We start from the raw sequence: 25,066 nt of genomic DNA, 5'->3' as shown, positions 1-25,066 counted from the left end.
TTGCAAATCGTTCGGGTTCGTCGAACAAGTCGAACAACGCCCAAAACAGCTCGAATTTGAGATTGGCGAACAGTTCTAGTCGAACACCGCTCATCTCTAGATGTAAGTCATTGAGCTGCGGGATGCGAACGGCGGAAGTGAGCACACAGCGACCGTGCCCCCTGCAGAAGGCCATCTAGTCCGGGATAGTGGGCTAACAATTTATGGACAACCAGGTTCAACACGTGAGCCATACAAGGCACGTGTGTGACATTGCCCCGGCGATGCAGCATTGTCGCACACGGCCTTCCCTGGTTGCAGGTCCAGTGGAGACAACCATTCATGAAACTTGGTCTCCAGAGCTGACCACAACTCCTCAGCTGTGTGACTCACATTTCCCAGACATTTCAAAGTAAACACTGATGCCGTTGGGCCCTGCTGCCAGCATAGTAAGGAGGTGTGCAGGATTCCTTCTGTGCAGTTAGAATGCAGGTGGCATTACCAGACAGGCTTTGGGTGCAGGTGGAGGACCGAGAGGAGGTTGAGGAGGCAGAAGCAGTGGAGGAACTTCGAGATAAAGAGGAATGACGCACAACTCGTGGGGACGGTAAGACTTGGACAGCAGCCCCTTGTCCTGCTGTCACCATAGTTACCCAGTGCCCAGTCAGCGACATGTAACGCCCCTGTCCATGCCTACTCGTCCAAGTGTCTGTGGTGAAATGCACCCTGTCACACACAGAGTTTCTCAAAGAAGCGGTGATGTTGTGTGCGACATGCTGGTGGAGCGCAGGCACACCTTTCTTTGAGAAGTAGTGCCAACTGAGCATCTGGTACTGGGGCACTGAGACGGACATAAGGTCTCGAAAATCCACTGTGTCCTCCAGGCGGAAAGGCAGCATTTCTGTAGCCAAGAGCTTGCAGATGGTGAAATTCAACCTCTTAGCTTTCTCATGGCTAGGAGGAAATGGTCTTTTACTTTTCCACATCTGAGGGACCGAGGGCTGGCTGTTGTGCTTAGACGGGGTTGAGTAAGATGTCCCCGGCAAACTGCCGGTCTGTGAGGAAGATGCAGGCGGACATGTTAGATTGCCTTGATCCAAAGCTGGTGCTCTCGATGTCAGAGAGCGCTCAACACCAGCAGGTGTTTCCACTTCCCAATGAACTGATGACCTGCCAATCACACTGGCTGTTGCAGGTAAAGAGGTGGCAGGTCTGCGTCCAAAAACATGTGTGACTACTGTCCCCCCAGTCACAGAGGATGAAGAGGCCGCGGATGCACAAGATGGGGCTGACGGAGGTTGGCCCAGCCTGCTAGGCCGCATTGTAGGACAGTGAGCTTCCCACTGCAACTTATGCTTCATATCCATGTGCCGGTTCATGCATGAAGTACTCAAACTATGGATTTTTTGGCCTCTACTTATGTTTTGGTTACAAATATTACAGATAACACGAGTTGGGTCATCCTTATCATTCTGAATAAATGCCCAGGCTATGCAAGGCTTAGAGCCCATGCGACCTGAAGAGCCACTACGACTTGTGGTCAGAGGCAGAGTTGTGGTTGAGGATGCAGTTGTTGACGTGCTTCCAGTACTCCATCTGTGTCCAGGAAGGCGCAACCTAACCTCGTCGTCAATAGCATCTGTGACGCCCCACTGTGCTTGGTATCACATATCCTAGAAGAGTGTATTGATGGAATCCTCCACAAGAGGCCCCCATAAACATTCACACATCTCCACCTTCCACCTCAGACCAGCAGAGGGAGCCCGTTAGGGATATAAATAGGGAAGGTGGAGCTAGGCAGTTCAGTTCCTCTGAAGAGTTCCTTCAGTAGAGAAGCCTAAGAGAGGTCAGTCTGTAGTGGAGCTCAGTCTAGTCTAGAGAACTCAGTTAATAATTCAGCAGTGGAGCACGAGGCTCCTTCTAACTAGATTCAGTAAGGCATAACTGGAATCCCTGGAGAACTACAAGTCCCAGGATGGCTAAGGTGCTGATACGTAACAGAGCCAGGAGATGCTTAGGCCCCGCATAGTGGGAGCGTGAACTCCAAGAGAAGGCCCTACCACAAGGTCAGCCAGCGCAGGACAGAGACAAAGTTAGGCCTAGCTCCAGGCAGGTCAGAAACTTACTACGCAGAGACAAGAAACAGGAGGCCCTACACCCGCTCATTGGGGAGGATCCTGATATTCACCCTTCACCCTACAGTGCTCCGGGATGTGCCTGAATTTCCTCCAGTAAAAGGTACTGAAGTGACTACCGTGTCCGTTCCCGTTCTTGCTCTGACCCAGCTGGGTCTCGCCTGTCCTGCATTCCCCCTGCATAAGCTGCCCTGAGACCTAGCTCCACCTGTTGGGAGCTATACCATCGAGCAGCCTTATCACGGGTCTCAGTGGACTGCTGCAGTGCTGGTGCTTCTCACCAGATACCACAGGTGGCTTCACAAACTCTTATATAATTAACAATTATCCACTCTTTTAAAGAGTGACCCCAGGGTACGGGCCAGGGAGCCGACCACCGCGACATCCCCAAGGCCAGGCAAAGGCCCGGGTACCGAGTCATCCCCATCCCCTGGGCTAGTCACATCCTCCTCCACCTCCTCCGTTGACCTCATCGACTGGCTGACTGTGGGTTGACAGTAAGTGCGATCTCCAACCTCGTCATCATCACCCTGTGTGTTATCACACCCGTCGTCCTCAAAGCCAACCTCTTCCTGCCCTGACCGAAAAGTCAAGTTGTCGCTCCAATCAGGTATTTGAGTCTCATCATCGTCTTCATCATTGTCTCCACCAACAGGAGTGACAGTTTGGGAACGAGGGTCTACATTATGCTCAGAACATTCTTCATCTGGTCCTGGATCCGACTTATAAAGATTCTGGGCATCAGTGCAGATCATTTCCTCGTCTGGATTAACAGAAGCTCTGGAGCAGGCTATAATATGAGTAAACAGCTCTGCAGACTCAACCATCTGTGTTACCCCATACTCAGACGGGCAGCTGGAGACTTGGGAGCTGTGAGGAAGCAAGTGCGATTGGGGTGACACCTCTGAGGACTGGAATATTTGTGATGTTGAAATTGAGGTGGAGGAGAGCCCCCTTGAAGGAGCACTTGATATCCGCTGAAGCACCTGCTGTTTTTGTGCCTCATCTGGAATTTGTAGCGATGGGCGTGTCCGTAAGAAAGGGATCGTATCACATTGTCCACGAAAAGAAGTCGACATCTTAGCTTGGCTGGAAGATGGTCTTTCTTCTGCAGATGTTACCCCCCCCACTGCAGGGGGGCTCGACCCACCAGCGGACAGGCACCAGTATTGGGAGAGGGGGGCTGGCCGTCAGGGTCCACCGCGGCTCTGGCACAAACCCGGCGACACGGAGGTGGCACGGGCAGGAACGAACTGGCCGTGTCGGCTTCTCACTTTTTGGATTTTAGAAGGGCATGACATGCCTATATCTGTGTCTCCCCCTCCTTTTACTCCTCCACCTCTTTTCTTTTCGCATGACTATATGTACTTGTCACTTTTCCATGTGTTAGTTATGTCTTCTGAGCAGTTTGTCAGCTTTTGGACACCTTTGAAGGTGTTTTCTATGTGTTTCTATGTGTTTTTGTTTGCCTGCCATTGGTTTTAACGGTGTTCGAAGAAGTTCGACGAACAGTTCGACGAACAGTTCGGCGAACACACGGGTGTTTGACGAACCAAACCGAACTCGAACACTACGGGGGTGGCTCAACACTAATTGCGACCTCCACTACTCTTCCAAGGGGCATTAAAACCATCTTGTTAAGCTACTGCAACCTCCACGTCTCTTCCAAGGGGCATTAAAACCATATTGTTAAGCTACTGTGACCTACACATCTCTTCCACAGGGTATTGATATTGTCTTTTTATTCCATTGCGACATCCACCACTCTTCCAAGGGGCATTAAAACCATCTTGTTAAGCTACTGTAACCTCCACGTCTCTTCCAAGTGGCATTAAAACCGTCTTCTTAAGCTACTGTGACCTACACGTCTCTTCCAAGGGTCATTAAAACCGTCTTGTTAAGCTACTGTGACCTCCACGTCTCTTCCACGGGGCTTTGATATTGTCTTTTTATTCCATTGCGACCTCCACCACTGTTCGAAGGGGCATTAAAACCATCTTGTTAAGCTACTGTGACCTCCACGTTTCGTCCACGGGGCATTGATATTGCCTTTTTATTCCACTGCGACCTCCAACCATTCTTCCAAGGGGCATTAAAACCATCTTGTGATGCTACTGTGACCTCCACGTCTGTTCCAAGGGGCACTAATAACATCTTGTTAAGCTACTGTGACCTCCACGTCTCTTCCACGGGGCATTGATATTGTCTTTTTATTCCACTGCGACCTCCCCACTCTTCCAAGGGGGTATTTACATTGTCTTTCTATTCCACCGTAACCTCCACCACTCTTTCAAGGGGCATTGATATTGCCTTTTTATTCCACTGTCACCTCTACCACTCTACCAAGAGACATTAAAACAGTCTTGTTAAGTTAATGTGATCTCCACGTCTCTTCCACGGGGCATTAAGTCCGTCTTGTTAAGCTACTGTGACCTCAACGTCTCTTCCACGGGGCATTGTTATTGTCTTTTTATTCCACTGCGACCTCCACCACTCTTCCAAGGGGCATATGTTATGTTCTGCTACCAAAGCTAAGGAAAGAGAGAAGATCTGTCCCTACTATAGGACTCAGCTGAATCCCTACGATGTAACAGGGAACCTGATCCTGCGATCAGACCTGCTAAAGTCCTAATCTAGTCTGTACGGAGACCTATAGATGTGGGGAGGGAATCCCTACAAGTACTAAGGACTGGGAGGAATATGGGACACCTCCTAACAGAAATAGTAGCAGACAGACGAACAAACAAAATAGATAGAACATAGAGGTCCGTAGACCAAGCAAACTAACAGAGCTAGATACAGAGCACAGGCTAGCTAGAAAGTAGATATACAATGAAGTCCAGCAAAGCCAGAAGGGCGGAGCAGGATTAAATAGGCCAACAAGGTCATGTGACCAGCAATGGAAAAAAAACCTAACAGCAAGGTTCTAACAGTACCCCCCCTTCTAAGATGATCCTCCGGATCCCCTAGGACCAGGCTTATCAGGAAATCTCCTGTGAAACGCTCTGATAAGTCTGGACGCGGAAACATCATCTGACCTCACCCAAGAGTTATCCTCGGGTCCGAAACCTTTCCAGGCCACAAGATACTGCAAACTACCTCTATACCGTCTAGAGTCAAGGATGTGAGAAATTTCATATTCCCCGTCCTCCACCACCGGAGGAACAGAGGCAGAGGCGTCACCATCCGACACAACAGCTTTTTTTAACAGAGAGACATGAAAGACCGGATTAATTCTCCAGGAGGTAGGAACCTCCAACCTAACAGCAGATTGGTTGACAACCTGAAGCACCTTAAAGGGCCCTACAAACTTGGGACCCAATTTCTTAGAAGGAATCCTCAACCGCAGATTCCTAGAGGACAACCAAACCATGTCACCAACAGCGAACAAAACCTCCTGTCGTTTCCTATCAAAGTAGTCTTTAGATTTTCTGTTGGCCTCCTGAAGATTACCACGCACATCCGTCCAAACTCTTTCCAAATCACCGGAAAAATTCTCCTCCTCAGGCACGGCAGATCCCAACTTGGAGAACGACCCAAACGACGGATGTCTCCCAGAACAACAAAAAAAAGGCGAACAACCAGCAGAAGAAGATGTATGATTGTTCAGAGCAAATTCGGCAAGTGGCAGAAACTCAGACCACCCCTCTTGATTGTCTGCCACAAAACAACGCAAGAACTGCTCAACATCCTGGTTTTTCCTTTCTGTCTGGCCATTAGATTCAGGATGATATCCGGACGAAAACGACAAATGAATTCCCAACCTGTCACAAAAGGCACGCCAAAAACGAGCCACGAACTGAGGACCCCTATCAGAAACAATGTCAGTAGGAACGCCATGAAGTCTGACAATTTCCTTGACAAAGGCCTTAGCGAGAGTTTTAGCGCAGGGCAGTTTGACGAAGGGAACCAAGTGACACATCTTGCTAAAACGGTCCACGACCACCCAGATGACAGTAAAACCCTCAGAGGGGGGAAGGTCAGTTATAAAGTCCATAGCCAAATGTGTCCAAGGAGCACTGGGGACCTCCAAAGGACAAAGTAACCCCGCAGCAGGAGTATGTGAGGACTTAGATCTAGCACATATAGTACATTGGCGCACCCACTTAATGACTTCCTTCTGCCATCCAGGCCACCAAAAACTGCGACCCACCAGTCTCTTGGTCTCAGAGATTCCGGGATGACCTGCCAACCGAGATTCGTGACACTCAACAAACAAATCTCTCCTAAAGGTCCCAGGCACAAACAACCTCCCATGAGGAGTGTTAGATGGGGCATTCTCCTGAGCTTTAAGAATCTCATCTTCCAAAACGGAGTCTAAAGCAGCTATCACAACACCTTCTTGTAAAATGTTTTCCTCTTTCTCAGCACCGACTATGGGAGAAAAACTGCGAGACAAGGCATCCGCCTTAACATTCTTAGTACCAGGGATGTAAGTAACGGAGAAATTAAACCGCGAGAAAAACCGTGCCCACCTAGCCTGACGGGCATTCAGGCGCTTGGCAGCATCAAGATATATCAGATTTTTATGATCCGTAAGAACCTGAACGGGAAATTCCGCACCTTCCAAGAAGTGGCGCCAGTGTTCAAATGCGAGTTTAATAGCCAATAATTCCCGATTACCAATATCGTAATTCAATTCAGTCTCCGAAAATTTTTTTGAAAACAAGGCACAGGGATGTAATCCATCCCCGTTATCCTGAGACAATACTGCGCCAACCCCCACAGAGGAAGCATCAACCTCAACCAAAAACGGCCTAGTAACATCAGGCTGCATAAGGATGGGAGCAGAGGTGAACCTCTCCTTGAGATACACAAAAGCTTCAATGGCCTCAGAAGACCACTGAACCGCATCAGCACCTTTCCTGGTGAGATCAGTCAGAGGTTTGACAATACTAGAAAAATTTTTTATGAATTTTCTTTAGTAATTGGCGAAACCCAAAAACCTCTGTATCGATTTCAAACCAATAGGCCTAGGCCATTCCTGCACAGCCTGAACCTTAACCGGATCCATCTCAAAACCTTTGCTGGAGATAATGTAGCCCAAAAAACTAATTCTCTGTACAGCGAACTCACATTTCTCCAGCTTAGCAAAAAGCGAATTGTCCATTAATAACTGTAATAACTCACGCACGCTCCGCCAATGAAACTCCAGATCTGGCGAATAAATCAAAATGTCATCCAAATACACAACCACATTTTTACCGATCAAAGGTCTAAGGATGTCATTAATCAGATTCTGAAAAAATGCAGGAGCATTAGTAAGACCAAAAGGCATAACCAGATTCTCAAAATGACCCACAGGAGTGTTAAAAGCAGTCTTCCATTCATCACCCTCCTTCATGCGCAACAGATTGTATGCCCCCTTAAGGTCAATTTTAGAGAACCACTTGGCCCCCAATAACTGGTTAAACAGATCAGGAATCAATGGCAGTGGGTAAGGATTGCGTACCGTAATTTTGTTAATCTCACGAAAATCCAGACAAGGACGTAAACCGCCGTCCTTTTTTTTTACAAAAAAAAATCCAACCGCCACAGGAGACTTAGAGGGCCTAATGGGACCAGCGGCCAAACTTGTCTGTATGTATTCCTCCAAAGCCTTCCTCTCAGGAATAGTAAGGTTAAATAAACGACTTTTAGGAAGAATCGCTCCAGGGACAAATTCAATAGAACAATCATAGTCTCTATGGGGAGGCAAAACCTGCGATTCTTTCTCAGAAAAAACTCTCCAAAAATCCTGAATAGGAACAGGCAATTCTCCCCTATCCAAAGCTGCAATACGCCCGTTACAACACTTGTCATAACATTTATGGCTCCAGGATTTAATTTCACTGGTAGACCAATCCAGTACAGGATTGTGAAATTTTAACCAGGGCAAACCCAATATTACTGGAGAAGGCAAGTTATTCAACACTACCAAATCCAATTTCTCATGGTGAACACCATTAATAGTGAGAGGAAATTCACTGACCTTGAGAGTAATATTCTTCAAAGGGGAGCCATCCACAGAAACCACAGCAATGGGGGATGATAAAGGTTCAGGTTTTAAATTGAGTTTTTCCACGAATCCCACATCAATTACATTCAGTGTAGACCCGCAATCAACAAACACCCGAAATTCCATTAATTTTTCCTGAGCAATCGTGGAAGCAGCTAAAAATATACCCTTGGAATTTAAACAGGCAATACGGGCGTGACTGACCATTTTTTTTTCTTTCTTCATACGAAGCTCACAGCTTTTAATCAAATGACCAGATTTTCCGCAATAGAAACACAAGCCTTCCGAAAAACGACGGTCTTTTTCTTGAGAGCGAGGTGCCACCGATCCAATCTCCATCGGTTCACCACTGTTAGAACCTTGCTGTTAGGTTTTTTTTCCTTTGCTGGTCACATGACCTTGTTGGCCTATTTAATCCTGCTCCGCCCTTCTGGCTTGGCTGGACTTACTGTTATGTTCTGCTACCAAAGCTAAGGAAAGAGAGAAGATCTGTCCCTACTATAGGACTCAGCTGAATCCCTACGATGTAACAGGGAACCTGATCCTGCGATCAGACCTGCTAAAGTCCTAATCTAGTCTGTACGGAGACCTATAGATGTGGGGAGGGAATCCCTACAAGTACTAAGGACTGGGAGGAATATGGGACACCTCCTAACAGAAATAGTAGCAGACAGACGAACAAACAAAATAGATAGAACATAGAGGTCCATAGACCAAGCAAACTAACAGAGCTAGATACAGAGCACAGGCTAGCTAGAAAGTAGATATACAATGAAGTCCAGCAAAGCCAGAAGGGCGGAGCAGGATTAAATAGGCCAACAAGGTCATGTGACCAGCAAAGGAAAAAAAAAATAACAGCAAGGTTCTAACAGCATTGATATAGTCTTTTTATTCCACTGCGATCTCTACCACTCTTCCAAGGGCTCATTAAAACCAACTTTTTAAACTACTGTGACCTCCACGTCTCTTCCAAGGGGCATTAAATCATCTTGTTAACCTACTGTGACCTCCACGTCTCTTCCACGGGGCATTGATATTGTCTTTTTAATCCACTGCGACCTCCACAACTCTTCCAAGGGTCATTGAAATTGTTTCATCATACCACTGCGACCTCCACCACTTTTCCAGGGGGCATTAAAACCGTCTTGTTAAGCTACTGTGACCTCCACTTCTCTTCCACGGGGCATTGATATTGTCTTTTTATTCCACTGTAACCTCCACCACTCTTCCAAGTGGCATTAGAACCGTCTTGTTAAGATACTGTGACCTCCACATCTCTTCCAAGGTGCATTAAAACCGTCTTTTTGAGCTACTGTGACCTCCACGTCTCTTCCAAGGGGCATTGATATTGTCTTTTTTTCCCACTGCGACCTCCACCACTCTTCCAAGGGGCATTAAAATCGTCTTGTTAAGCTACTGTGACCTCCACGTCTCTTCCAAGGGGCATTAAAATCGTCTTGTTTAGCTGCGTTGACCTCCACGTCTCTTCCACGGGGCAATAATATTGTCTTCTTATTCCATTGCGACCTCCAATACTCTTCCAAGGGGCATTAAAACCATCTTGTTAAGCTACTGTAACCTCCACGTCTCGTCCAAGGGGCATTAAAACCATCTTGTTAAGCTACTGTGACCTCCACATCTCTTCCACAGGGTATTGATATTGTCTTTTTATTCCATTGCGACCTCGACCACTCTTCCAAGGGGCATTAAAACCATCTTGTTAAGCTACTGTAACCTCCACGTCTCTTCCAAGGGGCATTAAAACCGTCTTGTTAAGCTACTGTGACCTCCACGTCTCTTCCACGGGGCTTTGATATTGTCTTTTTATTCCATTGCGACCTCCACCACTGTTCCAAGGGGCATTAAAACCATCTTGTTAAGCTACTGTGACCTCCACCTCTCTTCCAAAGGGCATTAAAACCGTCTTGTTAAGCTACTGTGACCTCCACGTTTCGTCCACGGGGCATTGATATTGTCTTTTATTCCACTGCGACCTCCACCATTCTTCCAAGGGGCATTAAAACGATCTTGTGATGCTACTGTGAACTCCAAGTCTCTTCCAAGCGGCATTAATAACATCTTGTTAAGCTACTGTGACCTCCACGTCTCTTCCACGGAGCATTGATATTGTCTTTTTATTCCACTGCGACTTCCCCACTCTTCCAAGGGGGCATTTACATTGTCTTTCTATTCCACTGTAACCTCCACCACTCTTTCAAGGGGCATTGATATTGCCTTTTTATTCCACTGTGACCTCTACCATTCTACCAAGGGGCATTAAAACAGTCTTGTTAAGCTAATGTGACCTCCACGTCTCTTCCACGGGGCATTAAGTCCGTCTTGTTAAGCTACTGTGACCTCAACGTCTCTTCCACGGGGCATTGTTATTGTCTTTTTATTCCACTGCGACCTCCACCACTCTTCCAAGGGGCATTGATATAGTCTTTTTATTCCACTGCGATCTCGACCACTCTTCCAAGGGCTCATTAAAACCAACTTTTTAAACTACTGTGACCTCCACGTCTCTTCCAAGGGGCATTAAAACCATCTTGTTAACCTACTGTGACCTCCACCTCTCTTCCACGGGGCATTGATATTGTCTTTTTAATCCACTGCGACCTCCACCACTCTTCCAAGGGTCATTGAAATTGTCTCTTCATACCACTGTGACCTCCATCACTCTTCCAAGGGGCATTAAAACCGTCTTGTTAAGCTACTGTGACCTCCACTTCTCTTCCACGGGGCATTGATATTGTCTTTTTATTCCACTGTAACCTCCACCACTCTTCCAAGTGGCTTTAGAACCGTCTTGTTAAGATACTGTGACCTCCACATCTCTTCCAAGGTGCAGTAAAACCGTCTTGTTAAGCTACAGTGACCTCCACGTCTCTTCCAAGGGGCATTGATATTGTCTTTTTTTCCCACTGCGACCTCCACCACTCTTCCAAGGGGCATTAAAATCGTCTTGTTAAGCTACTGTGAGCTCCACGTCTCTTCCAAGGGGCATTAAAATCATCTTGTTTAGCTACCTTGACCTCCACGTCTCTTCCACGGGGCATTAATATTGTCTTTTTATTCCATTGAGACCTCCACTACTCTTCCAAGGGGCATTAAAACCATCTTGTTAAGCTACTGTAACCTCCACGTCTCTTCCAAGGGGCATTAAAACCATCTTGTTAAGCTACTGTGACCTCCACATCTCTTCCACAGGGTATTGATATTGTCTTTTTATTCCATTGCGACCTCCACCATTCTTCCAAGGGGCATTAAAACCATCTTGTTAAGCTACTGTAACCTCCACATCTCTTCCAAGGGGCATTAAAACCGTCTTCTTAAGCTACTGTGACCTACACGTCTCTTTCAAGGGTCATTAAAACCGTCTTGTTAAGCTACTGTGACCTCCACGTCTCTTCCACGGGGCTTTGATATTGTCTTTTTATTCCATTGCGACCTCCACAACTGTTCCAAGGGGCATTAAAACCATCTTGTTAAGCTACTGTGACCTCCACCTCTCTCCCAAGGGGCATTAAAACCGTCTTGTTAAGCTACTGTGACATCCATGTTTCGTCCACGGGGAATTGATATTCTCTTTTATTCCACTTCGACCTCCACCATTCTTCCAAGGGGCATTAAAACCATCTTGTTATGCTACTGTGACCTCCACTTCTCTTCCAAGGGGCATTAATAACATCTTGTTAAGCTACTGTGACCTCCACGTCTCTTCCACGGGGCATTGATATTGTCTTTTTATTCCACTGCGACCTCCCCACTCTTCCAAGGGGGCATTTACATTGTCTTTCTATTCCACTGTAACCTCCACCACTCTTTCAAGGGGCATTGATATTGCCTTTTTATTCCACTGTGACCTCTACCACTCTACCAAGGGGCATTAAAACAGTCTTGTTAAGATAATGTGACCTCCACGTCTCTTCCACGGGGCATTAAGTCCGTCTTGTTAAGCTACTGTGACCTCAACGTCTCTTCCACGGGGCATTGTTATTGTCTTTTTATTCCACTGCGACCTCCACCACTCTTACAATGGGCATTGATATAGTCTTTTTATTCCACTGCGATCTCTACCACTCTTCCAAGGGCTTATTAAAACCAAATTTTAAGCTACTGTGACCTCCTCGTCTCTTCCAAGGGGCATTAAAACCATCTTGTTAACCTACTGTGACCTCCACGTCTCTGCCACGGGGCATTGATATTGTCTTTTTAATCCACTGCAACCTCCACTACTCTTCCAAGGGTCATTGAAATTGTCTCTTCATACCACTGCGACCTCCACCACTCTTCCAAGGGGCATTAAAACCGTCTTGTTAAGCTACTTTGACCTCCACTTCTCTTCCACGGGGCATTGATATTGTCTTTTTATTCCACTGTAACCTCCACCACTCTTCCAAGTGGCATTAGAACCGTCTTGTTAAGATACTGTGACCTCCACATCTCTTCCAAGGTGCATTAAAACCGTCTTATTAAGCTACTGTGACCTCCACGTCTCTTCCAAGGGGCATTGATATTGTCTTTTTTTCCCACTGCGACCTCCACCACTCTTTCAAGGGGCATTAAAATCGTCTTGTTAAGCTACGGTGACCTCCACGTCTCTTCCAAGGGGCATTAGAATCGTCTTGTTTAGCTACGTTGACCTCCACGTCTCTTCCACGGGGCATTAATATTGTCTTTTTATTCCATTGCGAACTCCACTACTCTTCCAAGGGGCATTAAAAACATATTGTTAAGCTAGTGTGACCTCCACGTCTCTTCCAAGTGACATTAAAATCGTCTTCTTAAGCTACTGTGACCACCAGGTCTCTTCCACGGGGTATTGATATTGTCTTTTTATTCCACTGTGACCTCCACCACTCTTCCAAGGGGCATTGATATTCTCTTTCTATTCAACTGCGACCTCCACCACTCTTCCAAGGGGCATTGAGATAGTCTTTTTATTCTACTGTGACCTCCACCACTCTTCCAAGGGGCATTAAAACCATCTTTTTAAGCTACTGTGACCTCTACGGCTCTTCCAAGGGCATTAAAACCGCCTTGTTAGGCTATTGTGACCTCCACATCTCTTCCACGGGGTATTAATATTGTCTTTTTATTCCACTGCGACCTCCACCACTCTTCCAAGGGGCATTAAAACCATCTTGTTAAGCTACTGTGACCTCCAGGTCTCTTCCAAGTGGCATTAAAACCGTCTTGTTAAGCTACTGTGACCTCCACATCTCTTCCACAGGGTATTGATATTGTCTTTTTATTCCACTGCGACCTCCACCACTCTTCAAAGGGCCATTAAAACCATCTTGTTAAGCTACTGTGACCTGCACGACTCTTCCAAGTGGCATTAGAACCGTCTTGTTAAGCTACTGTGACCTCCATGTCTCTTCCACGGGGCTATGATATTGTCTTTTTATTCCATTGCGACCTCCACCACTATTCCAAGGGGCATTAATACCATCTTGTTAAACTACTGTGATCTCCACGTAATTTGCAAGGGGCAATAAAACAGTCTTGTTAAGCTAGTGTGACCTCCACGTCTCTTCCACGAGGCATTGATATTGTATTTTTAATCCACTATAACCTCCAACACTCCTCCAAGGGGCATTAAAACCGTCTTGTTAAGCTACTGTGACCTCCACGTTTCTTCCACGGGTCATTGATAGTGTCTTTTTAATCCACTGCGACCTCCACCACTCTTCCACGGCGCATTGATATTGTCTTTTTATTCCACTGTAACCTCCACGTCTCTTCAAAGGCGCATTAAAACTTTCTTCTTAAGCTACAGTGACCTCCACGTCTCTTGCACGGGGCATTGATATTGTCTTTTTATTCCACTGCGACCTCCATTACTCTTTCAATGGGCATTAAAACCGTCTTGTTAAGCTACTGTGACCTCCACGTCTCTTCCAAGGGGCATTAAAACCGTCGTGTTAAGCTAATGTGACATCCACATCTCTTCCATGGGGCATTGATAGTGTCTTTTTATTCCACTGCGACCTCCACCACTCTTCCAAGGGGCATTGATATTGTCTTTTATTCCACTGCTACCTCCACCACTCTTCCAAGGGGCATTTATATTGTCTTTTTATTCCTCTGCGACCTCCACCACTCTTCCAAGGGGCATTAAAACCGTCTTGTTAAGCTACTGTGACCTCCACTTCTCTGTCAAGTGGCATTAAAACCATCTTGTTAAGCTACTGTGACCACTACGTTTCTTCCTCGAGGCATTGATATTGTCTTTTTATTCCACTGCGACCTCCACCACTCTTCCAAGGGGCATTGGTAATGTCTTTTTATTCCACTGTGACCTCCACCACTCTTCCAAGGGTCATTAAAACCATCTTGTCATGCTACCGTGACCTCCACGTCTCTTCCAAGGAGCATTAAAACCGTCATGTTAAGCTACTGTGAACTCCACATCTCTTCCACGGGGCATTGATAGTGTCTTTTTATTCCACTGTGACGTCCACCACTCTTCCAAGGGGCATTGATATTGTCTTTTTATTCCACTGCGACCTCCACCACTCTTCCAAAGGGTATTGACATTGTTTTTTTATTCCACTGCGACCTCCACCACTCTTCCAAGGGGCATTGATACTGTCTTTTTATTCCACTGCGACCTCCACCACTCTTCCAAGGGTCATTAAAACCGTGTTGTTATGCTACTCTGACCTCCACGTATCTTCCAAGGGGCATTAAAACCATCTTGTTAAGCTACTGTGACATCCACGTCTCTTACACGGGGCATTGATATTGTCTTTTTATTCCACTGCGACCTCCACCACTCTTCCAAAGGGCATTGATATTGTCTTTTTATTCCACTGCCACCTCCACCACTCTTTCAAGGGGCATTAAAACCGTCTTGTTAAGCTACTGTGACCTCCACGTCTCTTCCAAGGGGCATTAAAACTATCTTGTTAAGCTACTGTGTACTCCACATCTGTTCCACGGGGCATTGATAATGTCTTTTTATTCCACTGCGACCTACACCACTCTTCCAAGGGGCATTGATTTTGTCTTTTTATTCCACTGCGACCTCCACCACTCTTTCAAGGGGCATTAAAACAGACTTGTTAAGCTACTGTGACCTCCACGTCTCTTCCAAGGGGCATTAAAACTGTCTTGCTAAGATACTGTGACCTCCACGTCTCTTCCACAGGGCATTGATATTGTCTTTTTATTCCACAGCGACCTCCACCACTCTTCCAAGAGATATTAAAACCTTCTTGTTAAGCTACTGTGACCTCCACGTCTCTTCCAAGGCACACTAAAACCATCTTGTTAAGCTTCTGTGACCTACACATCTCTTCCACGGGGCATTGATATTGTCTTTTTATTCCACTGCGACCTCCATCACTCTTCCAAGGGGCATTGATATTGTTTTTTTATTCCACTGTAACCTCCACCACTCTTCCAAGGGGCATTAAAACCGTCTTGTTAAGCTACTGTAACCTCCACGTCTCTTCCACAGGGCATTGATATTGTCTTTTTATTTCACTGCGACCTCCACCACTATTCCAAGGGGTCTTGATATCGTCTTTTATCACACTGCGACCTCCACCTCTCTTCCAAGGGGCACAGAAACCTTCTTGTTTAGCTACTATGACCTCCACGTCTCTTCCATGGGGCATTGATATTGTCTTTTTATTCCACTGTAACCTCCACGACTCTACCAAGGGGCATTTAAAACATCTTGTTAAGCTACTGTGTGCTCCATGTCTCTACCAAGGGGCTTTAAAATCATCTTGTTAAGCTACTGTGACCTCCACGTCTCTTCCACTGGGCAATGATATTGTCTTTTTATTCCACTGCGACCTCCACAACTCTTTCAAGGGGCATAAAAATAGTCTTGTTAAGCTACTGTGACCTCCACGTCTCTTCCAAGGGGCATTGATATTGTCTTTTATGTCCACTGCGACCTCCAGCACTCTTCCAAGGGGCATTAGTATTGTCTTTTTGTTTCACTGCGACTTCCACCACTCTTCCAAGGGGCATTAAAAACGTCTTGTTAAGCTACTGTGACATTCACATCTCTTTCATGGGGCATTAAAGCCGTCTTGTTAAGCTACTGTGACCTCCACCTCTCTTCCACGGGGCATTAAAACCATCTTGTTAAGCTACTGTGACCCCCACGTTTCGTCCACGGGACATTGATATTGTCTTTTTATTCCACTGCGAACTCCACCATTCTTTTAAGGGGCATTAAAACCATCTTGTTATGCTACTGTGACCTCCACGTCTCTTCCAAGGAGCATTAATAACATCTTGTTAAGCTACTGTGACCTCCACGTCTCATCCACAGGGCATTGATATTGTCTTTATATTTCACTGCGACCTCCCCACTCTTCCAAGGGGGCATTTACATTTTCTTTCTATTCCACTGCAACCTCCACTACTCTTTCAACGGGAATTGATATTGTCTTTTTATTCCACTGCGACCTCTACCAATCTACCAAGGGGCATTAAAACCGTCTTGTTAAGCTACTGTGACCTCCAAGTCTCTTCCACGGGGCATTAAATCCGTCTTGTTAAGCTACTGTGACCTCCACGTCTCTTCCACGGGGCATTGTTATTGTCTTTTTATTCCACTGCGACCTCCACCACTCTTCCAAGGGCTCATTAAAACCATCTTGTTAACCTACTGTGACCTCCACGTCTCTTCTACGGGGCATTGATATTGTCTTTTTATTCCACTGCGACCTCCACCACTCTTCCAAGGGGCATTGATATTGTCTCTTCATACCACTGCGACCTCCACCACTCTTCCAAGGGGCATTAAAACCGTCTTGTTAAGCTACTGTGACCTCCACTTCTCTTCCACGGGGCATTGATATTGTCTTTTTTTTCCACTGAAACCTCCACCACTCTTCCAAGTGGCATTAAAACCGTCTAGTTAAGATACTGTGACCCACACCTCTCTTCCAAGGGGTATTAAAACCGTCTTGTTAAGCTACCGTGACCTCCACGTCTCTTCCAAGGGGCATTGATATTGTCTTTTTATCCCACTGCGACCTTCACCACTCTTCCAAGGGTCATTGATATTGTCTTTCTATTCCACTGCGACTTCCACCACTCTTTCAAGGGGCATTGATATTGCCTCTTTATTCCACTGCAACCTCCAACACTCTTCCAAAGGGCATTAAAACCATCTTGTTAAGCTACTGTGACCTCTATGGCTCTTCCAAGGGGCATTAAAACCGTCTAGTTAGGCTATTGTGACGTCCACATCTCTTCCACGGGATATTGATATTGTCTTTTTATTCCACTGCGACCTCCACCACTCATCCAAGGTGCATTAAAACCATCTTGTTAAGCTACTGTGACCTCCTCGTCTCTTCCAAGTGGCATTAAAACCGTCTTGTTAAGCTACTGTGACCTCCACATCTCTTCCACAGGGTATTGATGTTGTCTTTTTATTCCACAGCGACTTCCATTACTCTGTCAATGGGCATTAAAACCATCTTGTTAAGCTACTGTGACCTCCACGGCTCTTGCAAGGGGCATTAAAACAGTCTAGTTAAGCTACTGTGACATCCACTTATCTTCCACGAGGCATTGATATTGTATTTTTAATCCACTGTAACCTCCAACACTCCTCCAAGGGGCATTAAAACAGGCTTGTTAAGCTACTGTGACCTCCACGTTTCTTCCACGGGGCATTGATATGGTCTTTTTATTCCACTGTAACCTCCACGTCTCTTCCAAGGTGCATAAAACTGTCTTGTTAAGCTACTGTGACTTCCACGTCTCTTCCAAGGGGCATTAAAACCGTCTTGTTAAGCTACTGTGACCTCCACGTCTCTTCCACGGGACATTGATATTGTCTTTTTATTCCACTGCGACCTCCATTACTCTTTCAATGGGCATTAAAACCATCTTGTTAAGCTACTGTGACCTCCACGTCTCTTCCAAGGGGCATTATAACCTTCGTGTTAAGCTACTGTGACATCCACATCTCTACCATGGGGCATTGATAGTGTCTTTTTATTCCACTGGGACCTCGACCACTCTTCCAAGGGGCATTGATATTATCTTTTTAATCCACTGCGACCTCCACCACTCTTCCAAGGGGCATTAAAATCTTCTTGTTAAGCTACTGTGACCTCTACGTCTCTTCCATGGGCCACTAAAACTGTCTTGTTAAGCTACTGTGACCTCCACTTCTCTTCCAAGGGGCATTAAACCCGTCTTTTTAAGCTACTGTGACCACCACGTTTCTTCCACGAGGCATTGATATTGTATTTTTATTCCACTGCAACCTCTACCATTCTTCCAAGGGTCATTAAAACCATCTTGTTATGCTACTGTGACCTCCACGTCTCTTCCAAGGAGCATTAAAACCGTATTGTTAAGCTACTGTGAACTCCACATCTCTTCCAAGGGGCATTCATAGTGTCTTTTATTCCACTGCAACCTCCACCACTCTTCCAAGGGGCATTGATATTGTCTTTTTATTCCACTGCGACCTCTACCACTCTTCCACGGAGTATTGATATTGTCTTTTTATTCCACTGTGACTTCCACAACTCTTCCAAGGGGCATTGATACTGTCTTTTTATTGCACTGCGACCTCCACCACTCTTCCAAGGGTCATTAAAACCATCTTGTTATGCTACTGTAACCTCCACGTCTCTTCCAAGGGGCATTAAAACCATCTTGTTAAGCTACTGTGAACTCCACATCTGTTTAACGGGGCATTGATGCTGTCTTTTTATTCCTCTGCAACCTCCACCACTCTTCAAAGGGGCATTGATATTGTCTTTTTGTTCCACTGCGACCTCCACCACTCTTCCAGGAGGCATTAAAACCGTCTTCTTAAGCTACTGTGACCTCCACGTTTCAGTCAGGGGGCATTGATATTGTCTTTCTATTCCACTGCGACCTCTACCACTCTTACAAGGCGCTTTGATATTGTCTATTTATTCCAGTGCAACCTCCACCACTCTTCCAAGGGGCATTGGTATTGTCTTTTTATTCCTCTGCGACCTCCACCACTCTTCCAAGGGGAATTTGTACTGTCTTTTTATTCCACTGCGACCTCCATTACTCTCTCAATGGGCATTAAAACCGTCTTGTTAAGCTACTGTGACCTCCATGTCTCCTCCAAGGGGCATTTGAACTGTCGTGTAAAGCTACTGTGACCTCCACATCTCTTCCACGGGGCATTGATAGTGTCTTTTTATTCCAATGCGACCTCCACCACTCTTGCAAGGCGCATTGATATTGTCTTTTATGTCCACTGCGACCTCAAGAACTCTTCCATGGGGCATTAATATTGTCTTTTTGTTTCACTGCGACCTCCACCACTCTTCCAAGGGGCATTAAAACCGTCTTGTTAAGCTACTGTGACCTTCACATCTCTTTCATGGGGACATTAAAACTGTTTTGTTAAGTTACTGTGACCTCCACCTCTCTTCCAAGGGGCAATAAAAACTCCTTGTTAAGCTACTGTGACCTCCGCGTTTCGTCCACGGAGCATAGATATTGTCTTTTTATTCCACTGCTACCTCCACCACTCTTTCAAGGGGCATTAAATCATCTTGTTAAGCTACTGTGACCTCCACATCTCTTCCAATGGGAATTAAAACCATCTTGTTAACCTACTGTGACCTCCACGTCTCCTCCACGGGGCATTAATATTGTCTTTTTATTCCAATGCGACCTCCACCACTCTTCCAAGGGGCATTGATATTGTCTCTTCATACCACTGCGACCTCCACCACTCTTCAAAGGGGCAATAAAACCGTCTTGTTAAGCTACAGTGACCTCCACATCTCTTCCAAGGGGCATTGATATTGTCTTTTTATCCCACTGCGACCTCCACCACTCTTCCAAGTGGCATTAAAAACATCTTCTTAAGCTACTGTGACCTCCACGTCTCTTCCAAGTGGCATTAAAACCGTCTTGTTAAGCTACTGTGACCTCCACGTCTCTTCCACGGGGCATTGATATTGTCTTTTTATTCCACTGTGACCTCCACCACTCTTCCAAGGGGCATTTATATTGTCTTTCTATTCCACTGCGACCTCCACCACTCTTCCAAGGGGCATTGATATTGTCTCTTTATTCCACTGCGACATCCAACACTCTTCCATGTGGCATTAAAACCCTCTTGTTAAGCTACTGTGATCTCTACGGCTCTTCCAAGGGGAATTAAAACCGTCTTGTTAGGCTATTGTGACCTCCACATCTCTTCCACGGGGTATTGATACTGTCTTTTTATTCCACTGCGACCTCCAGCACTCTTCCAAGGGGTATTAAAACCGTCTTGTTAAGCTACTGTGACCTCCACGTCTCTTACAATGGTCATTAAAATCATCTTGTTAAGCTACCTTGACCTCCACGTCTCTTCCAAGGGGCACTGATATTGTCTTTTTATTCCATTGCGACCTCCACAACTCTTCCAAGGGGCATTAAAACCATCTTGTTAAGATACTGTAACCTTCACGTCTCATCCAAGGGGCATTAAAACCATCTTGTTAAGCTACTGTGACCTCCACGTCTCTTCCACGGGGCATTGATATTGTCTTTTTATTCCACTGCGACCTCCATTACTCTTTCAATGGGCATTAAAACCGTCTTGTTAAGCTACTGTGACCTCCACGTCTCTTCCAAGGGGCATTAAAACCGTCGTGTTAAACTACTGTGACATCCACATCTCTTCCATGGGGCATTGATAGTGTCTTTTTATTCCACTGTGACCTCCACCACTCTTCCAAGGGGCATTGATATTGTCTTTTTTTCCACTGCGACCTCCACCACTCTTGCAAGGGGTATTGATATTGTCTTTTTATTCCACTGCGACCTCCACCACTCTTCCAAGGGGCATTAAAACCGTCTTGTTAAGCTACTGTGACCTCCACGTCTCTTCCACAGGGCATTGATATTGTCTTTTTATTTCACTGCGACCTCCACCACTATTCCAAGGGGCCTTGATATTGTCTTTTATTCGACTGCAACCTCCACCTATCTTCCAAGGGGCATTAAAACCATCTTGTTTAGCTACTGTGACCTCCACGTCTCTTCCATGGGGCATTGATATTGTCTTTTTATTCCACTGTAACCTCCACCACTCTACCAAGGGGCATTTAAAACGTCTTGTTAAGCTACTGTGTGCTCCACGTCTCTACTAAGGGGCATTAAAACGGTCTTGTTAAGCTAATGTGACCTCCACGTCTCTTCTAAGGGGCATTAAAACCGTCGTGTTAAGCTACTGTGACCTCCACGTCTCTTCCATGGGGCATTGATATTGTCTTTTTATTCTACTGTAACATCCACGTCTCTTCCAAGGTGCATAAAACTGTCTTGTAAAGCTACTGTGACCTCCACGTCTCTTCCAAGGGGTCTTAAAACTGTCTTGTTAAGCTACTGTGACCTCCACGTCTTTTAAACGGGGCATTGATATTGTCTTTGTTTTCCACTGCGACCTCCATTACTCTCTCAATGGTCTCTTCCAAGGGGCATTAAAACTGTCGTGTTAAGCTACTGTGACCTCCACATCTCTTCCACGGGCATTGATAGTGTATTTTTATTCCACTGTCACCTCCACCACTTTTCCAAGGGGCATTGATATTGTCTTTTATGTCCACTGCGACCTCCAGCACTCTTCCAAGGGGCATTAATATTGTCTTTTTGTCTCACTGCGACCTCCACCACTCTTCCAAGGGCATTAAAACCGTCTTGTTAAGCTACTGTGACCTCCACCTCTCTTCCAAGGGGCATTAAAACCGTCTTGTTAAGCTACTGTGACCTCCACGTTTCGTCAACGGGGCATTGATATTGTCTTTTAATTCCACTGCGACCTCCACCATTTTTCCAAGGGGCATTAAAACCGTCTTGTGAAGCTACTGTGACCTCCACGTTTCTTCCAAGGGGCATTAATAACATCTTGATAAGCCACTGTGACCTCCACGTCTCTTCCACGGGGCATTGCTATTGCTTTTTTATTCCACTGCGACCTCCCAACTCTTCCAAGGGGCATTTATATTGTCTTATTATTCCACTGCAACTTCCATCACTCTTTCAAGGGGCATTGATATTGTCTTTTTATTCCATTGCGAACTCTACCACTCCACCAAGGGGCATTAAAACCGTCTTGTTAAGCTACTGTGACCTCCACGTCTCTTCCATGGGGCATTGATATTGTCTTTTTATTCCACTGCGACCTCCATTACTCTTTCAAGGGGCATTAAAACCATCTTGTTACGCTACTGTGACCTCCAAGTCTCTTCCAAGGGGCATTAAAACAGTCGTGTTAAGCTACTGTGACAACCACATCTCTTCCATGGGTCATTGATAGTGTCTTTTTATTCCACTGCGACCTCCACCACTCTTCCAAGGGGCATTAATATTGTCTTTTTATTCCACTGCGACCTCCACCACTCTTCCAAGGGGCACTAAAACTGTCTTGTTAAGCTACTGTGACCTCTATGTCTCTTCCATGGAGCATTAAAATTGTCTTGTTAAGCTACTGTGAACTCCACTTCTCTTCCAAGGGGCATAAAAACCATCTTGTTAAGCTCCTGTGACCTCCACATCTCTTCCAAGGGGCATTGATATTGTCTTTTTATCCCACTGCGACCTCCACCACTCTTCCAAGGGGCATTAAAACCATCTTGTTAAGCTACAGTGACCTCCATGTCTCTACCAAGTAACATTAAAACCATCTTGTTAAGCTACTGTGAACTCCAAGTCTCTTCCACGGGCCATTGATATTGTCTTTTTATTCCACTGTGACCTCCACCACTCTTCCAAGGGGCATTTATATTGTCTTTCTATTCCACTGCGACCTCCACCACATTTCCAAGGGGCATTGATATTGTCTTTTTATTCCACTGCGACCTCCACCACTCTTCCAAGTGGCATTAAAACCATCTTGTTAAGCTACTGTGATCTCTACGGCTCTTCCAAGGGGCATTAAAACCTTCTTGTTAGGCTATTGTGACCTCCACATCTCTTCCACGGGGTATTGATACTGTCTTTTTATTCCACTGCGACCTCCACCACTCTTCCAAGGGGCATTAAAACCGTCTTGTTAAGGTACTGTGACCTCCACGTCTCTTACAATGGTCATTAAAATCATCTTGTTAAGCTACCTTGACCTCCACGTCTCTTCCACGGGGCACTGATATTGTCTTTTTATTCCATTGCGACCTCCATAACTCTTCCAAGGGGCATTAAAACCATCTTGTTAAGCTACTGTAACCTACACGTCTCATCAAAGGGGCATTAAAACCGTCTTGTTAAGCTACTGTGACCTCCACATCTCTTCCACAGGGTATTGATATTGTCTTTTTATTCCACTGCGACCTACAGCACTTTTCAAAGGGGCATTAAAACTGTCTTCTTAAGCTACTGTGACCTCCAGGTCTCTTCCAAGGGGCATTAAAACCGTCTTGTTAAGCTACTGTGACCTCCACGTCTCTTTCACGGGGCTTTGATATTGTCTTTTTATTCCATTGCAACCTCCACCACTCTTCCAAGGGGCATTAAAACCATCTTGTTAAGCTGCTGTGACCTCCACATCTCTTCCAAGGGGCATTAAAACAGTCTTGTTAAACTACTGTGACCTCCACGTCTCTTCCACGAGGCATTGATATTGCATTTTTAATCCACTGTAACCACCAACACTCCTCCCTCCTCCAAGGGGCATTTAAACCATCTTGTTAAGCTACTGTGAGCTCCACGTTTCTTCCACGGGTGACTGATAGTGTCTTTTTATTCCACTGTAACCTCCACATCTCTTCCAAGGTGCATAAAACTGTCTTGTTAAGCTACTGTGACCTCCACGTCTCTTCCAAGGGTCATTAAAACCATCTTGTTAAGCTACTGTGACCTCCACGTCTCTTCCAAGGGGCATTAAAACCGTCGTGTTAAACTACTGTGACATCCACATCTCTTCCAAGGGGCATTGCTAGTGTCTTTTTATTCCACTGTGACCTCCACCACTCTTCCAAGGGGCATTGATATTGTCTTTTATTCCACTGCGACCTCCACCACTCTTGGAAGGGGCATTGATATTGTCTTTTTATTCCACTGCGACCTCCACCACTCTTCCAAGGGGCATTAAAACCGTCTTGTTAAGCTACTGTGACCTATACGTCTCTTCCATGGGACATTAAAACCATCTTGTTAAGCATCTGTGACCTCCACTTCTCTTCCAAGGGCCATTAAAACCATCTTGTTAAGCTACTGTGACCTCCACGTTTCTTCCACGGGTCATTGATAGTGTCTTTTTAATCCACTGCAACCTCCACCACTCTTCCACGGCGCATTGATAGTGTCTTTTTATTCCACTGTAACCTCGACGTCTCTTCCAAGGTGTATTAAAACTGTCTTTTTAAGCTACTGTTACCTCCATGTCTCTTCCACGGGGCATTGATATTGTCTTTTAATTCCACTGCGACCTCCATTACTCTTTCATTGGGCATTAAAACCATATTGTTAAGCTACTGTGACCTCCACGTCTCTTCCAAGGGGCATTAAAACCGTCGTGTTAAGCTACTGTGACATCCACATCTCTTCCATGGGGCATTGATAGTGTCTTTTTATTCCACTGCGACCTGAACCACACTTCCAAGGGGCATTGATATTGTCTTTTATGCCACTGCTACCTCCACCACTCTTTCAAGGGGCATTGATATTGTCTTTTTATTCCACTGCGACCTCCACGACGCTTCCAAGGGGCATTAAAACCGTCTTGTTAAGCTACTGTGACCTCCACTTCTTTTCCAAGGGGCATTAAAACCATCTTGTTAAGCTACTGTGACCAGCACATTTCTTCCACGAGGCATTGATATTGTCTTTTTATTCCACTGAAACCTCCACCACTCTTCCAAGGGGCATTGATAATGTCTTTTTATTCCACTGCGACCTCCACCCCTCTTCCAATGGTCATTAAAACCATCTTGTTATGCTACCGTGACCTCCACGTCTCTTCCAAGGAGCATTTAAA

This window comes from Phyllobates terribilis, unplaced genomic scaffold (assembly GCF_046119375.1).
Source record: "Phyllobates terribilis strain yellow unplaced genomic scaffold, ASM4611937v1 Scaffold_8__6_contigs__length_399053987, whole genome shotgun sequence".
NCBI lineage: Eukaryota > Metazoa > Chordata > Amphibia > Anura > Dendrobatidae > Phyllobates > Phyllobates terribilis.
This window is presented reverse-complemented; position numbering follows the sequence as displayed.